Raw genomic sequence first — 12,592 nt, 5'->3', positions numbered from 1 at the left:
GCAGCACAACTGTGAGGCAGCCCTGGGGCAAGGTGGCTCTCAGGCAAGGCCCTATGCACCTAGAAGGCTCTGCTGGCTCTGGGCTCCTCCACCTCCTCAGGTCCGATCCACTCTGAAAGGCAATCTTCAGTCTGGGGTGGAAAGGGAAAGTGCAGCAGAGGAAAGCTGACTTATACAGAGAGAAGTCCCGAACGCTGGTTTCTGATTGGTCTGTTTTCATGCAAATGAGGATTCCAAATCCTCAAAGTTTGGCTCAAAACCCATTGTCCTAATTAATCAGAATGAAATTCCTATGGTTGGTTGGTGAAGATGCTGATGAGGATATAGCTGCACAGTTCTGGTTGGTTATGGAAAGCCTCAATCCTATTGGTTGACTTAGGACTCCAGGAACTCCTTTATAAGGATTGGCTCACATGGCAGAAACACGTGCAGGCAGGCAGTTCAGGGTAATGGTAGCTCAGTGCAGGCTTCTCAGGAAGTGCGTTTTGCATGAGAGGCCCCAGTTTAGAAACAGCTGCTAGGCTCTGCTTTTAAATTGGAGCCCAGTTAGCCACCAGGAGACCTTCTTAGTAGGTATTTTCTTTCTTGTAGTCAACAGCTATAAGTTTAAATTTGACTGCCTCAATATTCTAGCATCATTATCACTATAAGTTTCATCATCACCATGTTTTGTATTGACTGTTTAACATGAAACTAGCACTGTTTTAATACATTCATAAGTGTATCAAGTAAGTTAAATTTTATTAAAAAAATGTAAGGAAGGTAATACTATTTTCTTATATTTAATTTGTGAATTAACTGATAGTAGATAGGTTTAAATTTTTGTCCAAATTTATATAGCTCAGTTAAGTGGCAAAGCTAAGATTTAAGTATAGTGGGTCTAGCTCCAGAATCTATGTTATCAACACTATACTATACTGAATAAGATCTTCTTGAATTTTAAATATGCATGTGCCTTTCAAATAAAGACATACTTGTACTACTAGTATTAATAATGCAGGGAAATGTGGCCCAATCATCCTATATAATAAAAGGCTAACATGCAAATCGACTGAACAGCAGGACGACTGGTCGCTATGACATTTACTGACCACCAGGAGGCAGACGCTCAACACAGGAGCTGCCTCCAGCCCATAGGTCCCAGGCCAGCAAAGGTGGGTGCCAGTGGGCCCCCCCCCCGATTGCCCTGCCAGTCGCCGCACAGATCATCCCTGATCGCTGGCCAGGCCTAGGGACCCTATCCGTGCATGAATTTTGTGCACTGAGCCCCTAGTATCTCTATGTAGACCTGTTTTTGATTATTTCTACACTAGCCATATAATTTTCAATTACTGTTAATGATAGATCCATATCACATTTAAACTTATACCAATAATAAATATTTAACCAGAAACATTTTTGCCAGAGCAATGAACAATCTGTTGCCATTATATTTTAATTGTATTTTCATTCAGAATTAATTATCTCAATTACTTGTGTTTCTTTTAGATATGGTTTTAGTTTCATTATAGTTAAAAATACACTGGAAAAAAATGCAGTGAACCCAAATTTCACAAGTCATGTACTCAGCTCACTGAATAGCAAATTCTTACCATTCTGGATTTTCCTTCCTGACACTTATCAGTAATCAGTATCTGATTTTCTATAACCAAATATATGTTTCCTGCCTTACCTTATAGATTATAAACTATTTGGGAGAAAAGCCATGTCCCTCTCATTCTTCATTAATATTTTGCACAAAGCCTGCATGTGTTGAATGAATGAATGAATGAATGAATGCATAATGGAAAATAAAATAATTCTCATGAGTTTTATTTTCCTGGTTGGTGACTTTAAATCAGAATAAGCTTTTCTTTGTGGGAAGGGGCACCTGGTTTTATATGTATAAATCATGTAGACCACAGTGAGCTTTTAGTCCTTCCTTGGTAAAGAGGAAGGACTATGTTAACACCATTCTCTTAAAGTCAAATGTGATTATTTTACTAATAAGCTACTGGCTATCTTTGATAGTTTATGTAGATTTTTGTGCTCAGTAAGAGTTGTTGATGAATTCTTTAATCTATAACTTCTAAATAAGTGAGAAAGCACAATGAAGTAACACAATGCATTGCATTTTCTAGGTGTCAGTGCTTGGAATCATGTGTTCTTTCTAATGATGTTATATTGAGGAAATGGAATGTTAAGTATCATTTTAAGCCTATTAATGCGTCATGTTACATAATGAAAAAATAAAATAAATAAATCAAACATGGCGGTTGTTCAGAGCTTTGTTGGTGGAGCCTTACTAGGGAATTGTAACAAAGAATACTGAGACAGCCTGGGGATATTTTGAAGCCTGCTCTCATCTCTTTTATTTGTTTCTTCTCCAGTTCTATGTTTTAATTAAAAGAGTAAATTGAAACAGCCTGAATCTTTTAGCACCGAGTTCTCAAGAGATGTTACATAGCCAATTGGGTTAAGAACCAGGCATCTGCAACATAATTTTCAGCCAACTAGTCAATGACTAGCACTCTGGCTCCGGATAAATCTCATAATCCTTTTGTAACAGTTTCAATACTGGCAAAGTGTAATGGCAAGTTTCTCAGCCCACAGTTCCACTCACTAGGAATAAGATGTCTCTAAGGCATCTCTCATGCCAAGGGGCTATCGGATTCACTAGAAACCCAGTAGTACAAAGGAAAAAAAGTTGACAGATCTTGATAATTTACTTCAAATCTTGATACTGGGAATTTTTTAACATGTAATAGCAAATAGAAACATTTAATCAAAGAATAATGAACATGCAATATCTAATTTGCACAGTAGACTTAAATGCAAATATGGCAAATACATTCATCATTTCGGCAGACCACCTCATTGACATTTTTCACTTTCATTTAATAATTTCTATGTAGGCAGTTTGTGAGGTTTAAAATTTCACATATGAATGTTGCTTAGAACACCTGGTTTGATTTTAATTTAGACAGAGTTAATGGTCTTTCATAAAACTGAGTTACAGATACATTTTTCTTTAATAAATTCAAGGTTCCAAAACAAACAAAACCAATTTAAAATAAAAAACAGGTGCCAGACCAGTGTGGCTCAGTAATTGATCACTGACCCATGACCCATGGACCAAGAAGTCCCCGGTTCAATTCCCGATTGTAAAAGTTAGTAAAAGAAGATATGGACAAAGAGAATGCTAGTGATAGTAGATACTGTATTGCAGGTTCCATCCCCAGTAAGGCGTAAGCAGGAGGCAGCCGGTCAATGTTCCTCTCTCACTGATGTTTCTATCTCTCTCTTCCTCTACCTTCCTCTCTATCTAAAAGTCAATGAAAATATACATTTTTTAAAAAGCATGATCGGTGTGGCACAGTGGTTGAATGTCAACCTGTGAACCAAGAGGTCATGGTTGATTCCTGGTAGGGCACGTGCCTGGGGTGTAGGCTCGATCTCCAGTGGGGGGCGTGCAGGAGGCAGAAGACCAATTATTCTTTCTCATCATCAATGTTTCTATCTCTCTCTCCCTCTCCCTTCCTCTCTGAAATCAATAAATAAATATTTTTTAAAATGAATCAACCAATGAATGAATTAGCCAAAGAACATGTATGCGGAACCCATACACTCAGACAATAGTGCAGGTAATGGCTAGAGGGAAGGGGAACTGGAGGCTAGGAGGAAATGAGCAAAGGAGGAGAAAATGGGGACATCTGTAATAGTGTCAAAAATAAAAATAAAGGTAAAAATAAAAAACTCACAAATCATAGATTTTTAAGAAATGTTAGATTTATTACAACTATGTGGTAAATTAATTAAAACTAAATTTCTACTATAGCTGTGAATACAGTTACTATTTATCTATTAGCTAAGTGCAAGATGATCTTAGAGGTGGGAAGAAAAAAAAGAATGAACCAATAAAAATGCATAAATAAGTGGGACAGCAATCCATGTTTCTCTCTCTCAAATAAATAATAAAAAATAAATAAAACAAAGAAAATCTGAGATAGATAAGAGCAACAATATACTTCCATTTATTTACAATAAGAAATGGAGTATTACATGTACACTTGCAATAAAACAGGCTTACAATAACAATAATAAAACAAGCACAAATGTTTCCTATATGATGAACACAATAAATAATGAAAACAACCTACCAAACTAGGTTTATTTGCAATTTTATAAATATTTTTGGAGTCTATGAAATTGCAATTAATAAGTTAATAAGCTGCTTTGAAGACATATATTTAACTTAATGCACATTTTTCACCAAGGTTTTTATAGGCAAATAATTCTTTTTAAAATGCATTGCATAACAATTATTCTCTGACACAATTCCTACAAAAAACACATCTATAATGCATCTTATGCTATTTTCATTATTTTTTATTTCTTCAAAAGTGATCAAAAATTAAAGACACTTCTAAAATCATCTGTGTATATAACTTTTATATTTGTAGTTCATTTTCCATTTAATAAATGGCATACATTGCTAATTTGAAAGACTTTCAAGTTTTTTCTAAATATTTTAATGATTTTATAGAAATATACTCTTTTCTTTCAAAATCACAAATTATGTAATAATTAGTAAGATAGTTCTCTAATATTTAATTAAATAACTATCACAAGAAAAACTAACAAGCAATTTGAGAGCAGACATTTAGAAAAGTCACACCTAAACTAATGGGATTAGAGGTAAGCACAAAGCAACCCACTATATAAAGGTCTTAGAGGTTCATGAACATAACTAAGTATATTTAAGCAGGGGACAATTGTACCTTAATTCAGTAGTCAGACAGGTGGAAGATTATTCTCCCACACATTAGTGAATAAATTCATTAAAAATAAATACCATGCAAGTGTGGTCAAAGTATGTACATTACCTAGGGAAAGAGATATTAATACATATTTTATCTTATAAAATATTTGGTAAAGAATACAATGCATTCTCACTTAAGTAAAATAATTAAAACACTGCAAATATCCATGCTAACAAGAAAAGAAGGTATATTCAATGATAATTTATAGTTCTGATAGTTTCTCTTGACATCAAAGAAACTAACACTTTCATACATTATTTAAAACAACATCTCATTTTCTTTAGCAATTTGAAGGGATGTAAATCCTTTAATGCTCTTCAAAGTATTGCTAAGCATTCTACTTCTGAAATAATTTTAAAAATAAAAGAGAAGGGGGAAGGAAGCTAAATATGTATTATAATATGATCCCAGACAATGACTAGATTGCATTTTAAAAAGATATATTAAAACTGAATAACTTTAACAGAATTGCTAAATATTTATACTAGCATATCTTGAAATTATTAAAATGTTCAATATAATGTTACATATAACATCATGCAAAATCTATTCAAAGTGGATGGGCCATGAACACTGTCAAAATGACTGACTGATAAATAGCATAATGTTTAATGAAAAATAACAATGTGTCATATTTATGAGAAAGCCTCCAGCTGAGTGCCACAGAATCTGTAATGTTTTCAGGTACCTTAAAAATTCTCATGTGATCTAAAAAAGAATCAACAACATAATAATTATAAATAAATGTCACTTTTCAACATTGTAGGTTTTTCTTAGTGTGTCATATAAAAATAAAATTCATAAAATGATTTGACATATTCAGGTTTACATAATTTAATTTGCAATGTATCTCTTCTTTTTGCATTTTCTTCTTTTAAACCTTTACAGGTATTGGGAAAACTCTCTGCTGATTTAAATTTTTATTAAAATGTAAAAAGGAAATTTTACAATAAGGTGACCCTCACTACCCATATTTTTACAGTAAGAACTTCAATTTAAATAATTATAATTTCTATTCTTCTTTTGCTTATTTTGTATTAGTGGTCAGGGAAAAATATCACAGAGAAAAAATGTTCTTATAAACCTACAGTTATGTTGATAAAAGTAACTATACTCATATCTATGTGTAAATTGTGTCTAACATCTATAACTATTTTCAAATAGATATTCTATAAGAAAAAATGTTTTTTATTTTCAATGAGTAAATGTCATTATTTGTTAAGTCACAATATCATGTGCTCTTTATTCTTCCTAATATTTTTTTTCTTTTCAATTATTTTTTAAATGTTATTTTTTTTATTTCATAAGTAATAGATTTGTCTATTGTATAGATTTTTTTAAGCATTTTGTTTTCTGTACCTCTGAATCTCTTTCTCTCATTTTTTTTTTACTTCTACTCTTATTGTCATTATCCTTTCTTTAGAGTTACTTTTGATTTCTTTTTTATTCTTTATTGTCCTCTCCCAGCCCCCTATTGTCTGTATCCATTCGTTATACTTATCCTATATAATAAAAGGATAATATGCAAATCGACCAAACAGCGGAACAACCAGTTGCTATGATGTGCACTGATCACCAGGGGGCAGATGCTCAATGCAGGAGCTGCGTTCTGGTGGTCAGTACGCTCCCACAGGGGTAGTGCCACTCAGCCAGAAGTCCTGAGCCAGGCTCACAGCTAACAAGCGCAGCGGCAGTGGCGGGAGCCTCTCCCACCTCTGCAGCAGCACTAAGGATGTCTGACTGATGGCTTAGGCCCCTCCCCCCAGGGGCAACGGGCCTAAGCCATCAGTTAGACATCCCCCAAGGGCTGCTGGACTGCAAGAGGGCGCAGACTGGGCTGAGGGAACACCCCCGAGTGCATGAATTTTGTGCACTGGGCCTCTAGTATGAATATAAGTTCTTTGATTGATCTCTTATTCCCTCCCCCCCACACAACCCCTGCCCACCCTACTCTGCCTTCCCTCTGAGGTTTGATGATCTGTTTGATGATGGTCTGTGTCTCTGGATGTATTTTTGTTCATCAGTTTATGTTGTTCATTATATTCCACAAATGAGTAAGATCATGTGATACTTATCTTTCTCTGACTGGCATATTTCACTTAGCATAATGATTTCCGGTCCATCCATGCTGCTGCAAGTGGTAAGAGTTCCTTCTTCTTAACAGCAGCATAGTATTTCACTGTGTAGATATACCACAGTTTTCTAATCCATTCATCTGCTGATGGGCACTTAGGCTGTTTCCAAATCTTGGCTATTGTAAACTAGAGGTCTGGTGCATAAAATTCGTGCATGGGTGTGGCCCCTAGGCCTGGCTGGTGATAGAAGTGCAAGCGTCTGGTGTAGAAGGGCAAGTCCCAGCTGACCTCAAGGCCCTGGGCAGCACCTAGACCCCCAGGCCCCCGTACACCTCCCTCTGCCTGAGTATGGTGCCTGAGTCCCCACACAGAGATGCGGTGAGTGCAGCTGGACGCTGCAGGCTGGGGTGCAGCATGGGCCTCTGGGCCACCCAGTGATGCCACACAGAAGCCGGGCAGGCAGCGCGTTCTCTCCCAGCCAGCCTCGCAGACCAACTCCTATGCAAACCCACAGGGAGCCCAACTGGCCTCTGTGGTCCAGGTGTCTGCAGCCCAGCTCACCCAGAAGAGGCCATGCAGGTGTGGGGTGGGCTCCTCACGGGTGTCTGACACCTGAGCATGGGGGCTTCCCTGACAAGTGAGCCCTGGAATCCCAGGGGAGGGTAGCAGGAGGAGTGAGCATGAGCTCAGCAGACACCCCACATTCTCACTGCAACTTTATCCCCGTCACCCTCTCCCCTAGGTAGCTGATGCCTGCCATGTTCCACGCTACCCCCTGGTGGTTAGTGCACATCATAGTGAGCGGTTGAGCAGCCTTAGCATATCATTAGCATATTACGCTTTGAGTGGCTGACCAGTTGACCAGACACTTAGCATATTAGGCTTTTATTATATAGGATATATATTCATTTAGTTAACTTTTTATTTACATATTCTTGATTCCTAATATTTTCTACTTGAACTCTATGTAGCTTTCCATTTCTTTGTCCATAGAACATTCAGCCCATTCACATTTATAATAATAAACATAAATAATATTGAGTCATATTTTATGATTTACTATAATTCAATAAAAAAATCCCCCTTTCATTTTTTCTTTTCCTTCTTTTTTTAAGTTTTGGTGTATTCCTGTTGCTCCTATTGCTTGTTCTAGATTCTACAATTCTGCAGTCTTTTCTTGGCTGGGAATGGCTGGGGAATAATACCATTAACCAGATCTCTTAAAAAATACTTATGAAGCTTTCTAACACAAAGCTAATGCATTTTATGGTATGAATTATTTTAAACCTAGGCTACTTATTGTAAAAACAAAACAAAACAAAACAAAACTACTAAAGAAAGCAAAAAAAAATGTTTAATTTATGGATTAATTTTTGGGTTTATGATGGCTGGATGAATAATAAAGGATAATCATGTAAGCTGTTTAAATAATAGAATAGGAAATAAATATGCTCCATAAGTGAAATGGCACTCTTTATAAGTAATATCTCCATATGAATTGGCTTGAATGACCTTTGCATACTAACTCAATTTAGAATGCATTCTAACAATGAAAAAGAGGGATTTTTGGAGATTTATCTGATGTCCTGGACTCCTCCAAAGAAAGAATGGGATTTCTGTGTCCTATAATTCTTTGTATTCTTTAAATCTCTAGTATCCTGTAAATCATTTAGGGAGTTAGATGAGAAAATTGGACTCTGTATTACCACAAATTCAGATTAATATTTCTGGTAATAGTTATCTTTCAAACCTTAACCACCATAATAGAACATCTGTGTTTCAAATTCAACTATTTTAAGTACGTTGAAAAATGAAAATTACTCTTCCAATAAGATGCCTCCCTTAAAAGGTAATTTTAATCCTTTACCTTTTTATTCTCCAACCTATTCTCCTGGCAACAGCCTCATGTTTCCATTCCCCCTGTTTTGCTGAGTTGCTTTATTCTATTGGCTTTAAGACACAGGAATTGAAAGTTATTATAAATATCTACTCATATTTTATATATGAAACAAAAATTATATGATGTGCCTCCATTATTTTTTTTACTTTTATCTTTCCTTATTTAAGTTTTTGTCTTTTGGTTAGCATATCTTAGAATATCTATTCCTCTCAAATTCATTACAAGCATAAAATACTCTCTGTATTCTTACATTTAGTCAATGTTTATTGTTGTTGTTGTTTGGCCTTAACAAAAAAATTCTATCATGGCTGAGTATCAGGGTTCTAGTTCCTTTATCTCATAGTTTTTAATACCATATAGCAATTTATTTGTTCACATTGTTGAAAACAAAAGGTCAAATTTCAGTATGATTTTCTCTAAAAATATTGTTAATCCTTTGCCTGGAATATTTTAAGACTTTAAAAAAAATTTAATTCAGGATTTTCAGTAAGATATCTATAGGTATGTGTATCTTTAATAACTTTCCTTAAGAATTTGTGCACCTATGAAATCTGAAACCAAAGACTTTCTTTAGATCAGAGAAATATTATATTGTTCTCAGATAATTATTTATCATCTATTATTTTTCTTCTTTGAGAGTACCTATTATTTGCATGATAGATGTGATCTATTTTCCAAGAATCTTATTTTTTCCCTTTGTTTATTTAATATTGAGTAATATTTCTTTCACTTTTATTTTAAGTTGGTCCCCAGAGATTGTGTTGTTCTAAGTTCATTAAATAAATGTTTCATAATATTTTAAAATTATATTGATTGTTTACCTGGTGAATTTCAAAAAGTATTTTTATGCTATAGTCAACATTTTCTGAGAGGTTTAATATAAATTGTATTAGGCTTTGTATCTTATACTCATTTCAATATATTTCAATATCTACTACTCCAGTTAATAAATACTCAGCCTGACCTTTCATCAAATATATGACTCAGAGAAAGTGAGCTTTTATTTTATTACCTCAATATCTGCAAAAATAAAGCAGAATATGTTTCTAATTATCTATCTTTTTCAAAACAAAAAATGCATATCTTTGTTTTGAGAAATAAAGTTGTACTGTGTCTAGCTCCCCTGGAGTGTTAGTAGAATTTTTTTTTCCTGACCAATAAATTTGTGATCTAATTCTTCTGAAAGAGAGCTATTACACAAAAATATTGGGTCACAAGAGTCAGGAGGACTTTTCCAGGGAAATGGAAGGTGAATTAAGGTGGTTTGTTTTTGTTTTTTGAGTTTTTAAAGATTTCTCTGTGTTGAACACTTTTAGGAAAGCATAAAACCCTTTTTACCATGAGCTTGGAGGTAAGATAAACCCCCACTTATTGCTGTAAATATCTAATCCCTTTATGGCTTAAAAAATAAATTTCTTGTATGTTTTTTCTATCCTTGAGAGTCTGAAAAAATTGAAGGGTAAATTAATGTGGATTTTAAATCAAAAGACTGAATACTGTGGGAGATTCAGATTTGCCTTTCATGAGTATGGAATATATCCCTTAATTTTCCTTCCACACTCCTCTTTTTACTACAAAGTTTTAAAATCAAGCAAATATCTTGATAGAAAGATTGAAAAATTAAAGCAGGCTTCTTCCAACACCCATGTGTGATGTTTTTTGTTTTGTTTTGTTTTGTTTTTCAATCTGGGGGGATATCTCAGCTGCGCAGACCTCCCATGAGAGGAAAGGGGTCCAAATCCCATGCCAGACCCTCAGCCCAAGGTTCCAGAGCTGGGAAGAGAAGTCCCATAACTCTGGGCTGTAAAAGCCAGCGCGGATTGGGATGAATGACACAGAGGCTGCTGGAATCCCAGGCAGTTCGTCTTAAAGGGCTGGCACACAAACTTACACAGTCCCACTTTCTATGAGCTCTAGCACAGGGCGGTGGCTTTGGAGAATCCAGGGATATACACAGAGGGACTGAATTCTCTGGCATCAGGGCAGGAACTTGGGGGAGGCTTTTTCTCAGACAGAGGTGCCTGCAGGGCTCATTGTTCCTGCTCTGGGACCTCTTGCATTGCAGGGTTAACTGGCAGCCATAACTGAGTTTGCATCAGCATGGCTCACACTGTTGCTCTGCCCTTCTGATTACCTGAGACCCTGCCACATCCAATTTGCATCTCCACCCAAGCTGTTTGCAGTGGCTTTTCCATATGAACAGCCTGTCCCAGCTCAGGCTTCAGACTTTTCTAAAATCTCTCAAACAAGCAGCAGGTGGCATTAGTGTGCTGAAACCTATCAATAAGAGGCCCAAGAGACAGCATTAACAACAGCCTCCCTTGCTTCACAGTTGGGCCTCACCTGGGTACTTCCAAACCCAACACAAGTAGCAATCATATATAGATCTCTCTGTAGCTGCTGCCAAGTAGCCCCAGGCAGTGGCTGACTTTGCACCTCCCTGGAGGCCCCAGAACCAGTGTACCCAGTGCACAGCTTCAGACCATACCAGATTACTACTCTACACATCCACATGTGACACACTCAAAGGGTAAACATAGTGAGCAAGTCCTGCTTCATAGGAGTGTTTCCTGCACAGCAGCTCTCCCACTGTAGTCACAGAGGGTCCTCACAGCCAATTGCCTTTGAAGTCAATTCCTCCCAATGACACCAACAGCAACCAAGGCTCAACTACAATAAAAGTGTGCACACAGTCTACACAGGGGGGATATCTCATTTAGAGGACCCAGCTCAAGTGACTTGGGATGCTGAAACACTGGGTGTACAGAACACCTACTACAAAGGCCACTCTACCAATTCCAGGAATATGTAAGCTGTACCTAATACATAGAAATAAACACAGGGAAGCAGCCAAAATGTGCAGACAAAGAAACATGTCACAAATGGAAGAAATGGAATCAAGAAAATGACTAGATACAGAGTTCAAAACAATGGTTATAAAGTTGCTCAAAGATCTTAAGGGAGAACTTAAGGGAACTTAGTGAGATTTTTAAGACTTTTAGTGAGAATTTCAAAGATATAAAAGGACCAGTCAGAAATTAAGCATATACTAACTGAAATAAAGAGTAATTTACAGGGATTAAGGAGTAGAGTAGAGAATTCTGAGAATCAAATCAAGATTTGAAGTATGAGGAAGCAAAAAACACCCAATTAGAAGAGAAAAAATATCCAAAATATGAAGGTCATGTAAGGAGCCTCTAGGATAACTTCAAGTGAACCAACATTCACATTATGAGGATGCCAGAAGGAGAAGAGAGAGAACAAGATATTGAAAACTTATTTGAAGAAATAATAACAGAAAACTTCCCCTACCTAATGAAAAAAATAGATTTATAAGTCCAGGAAGCACAGAGAGTTCCAATAAAAGGAACTCAAAAAGTCTCACACCAAGACACATCATAATTAAAATGCCAAGGGTTAAAGCAAAGAGAGAATCTTAAAAGCAGCAAGAGAAAAGCAGTTAGTTACCTATAAGGGAGTACTCATATGATTGTCAGCTGTTTTCTTAACAGAAACTTTGCAGGCCAGATTGGAGTGGCAAGAAATGTTCAAAGTAATGAATAGCAAGGACCTACAACCAAGATTACTCTACCCAGCAAAGCCATCATTTAGAATTGGAGGTCAGATAAAGAGCTTCACAGAAAAGAAAAAGCTAAAGGAGTTCATCACCACTAAAGCAGTATTACATGAAATGTTGAAGGGTGTTCTTTAAGAAGAGGAAGAAAGAAAAGGAAGAAGAAGAAGAAGAAGAAGAAGAAGAAGAACCCCAAAAGAAGAAGAAGAAGAAGAAGAAGACGAAGGAGGAGGAGGAGGAG

This window comes from Myotis lucifugus, unplaced genomic scaffold, assembly GCF_000147115.1.
Source record: "Myotis lucifugus unplaced genomic scaffold, Myoluc2.0 scaffold_354, whole genome shotgun sequence".
In the NCBI taxonomy this organism is placed as follows: Eukaryota; Metazoa; Chordata; class Mammalia; order Chiroptera; family Vespertilionidae; genus Myotis; species Myotis lucifugus.
Note: the sequence above shows the minus strand (reverse complement) of the source record.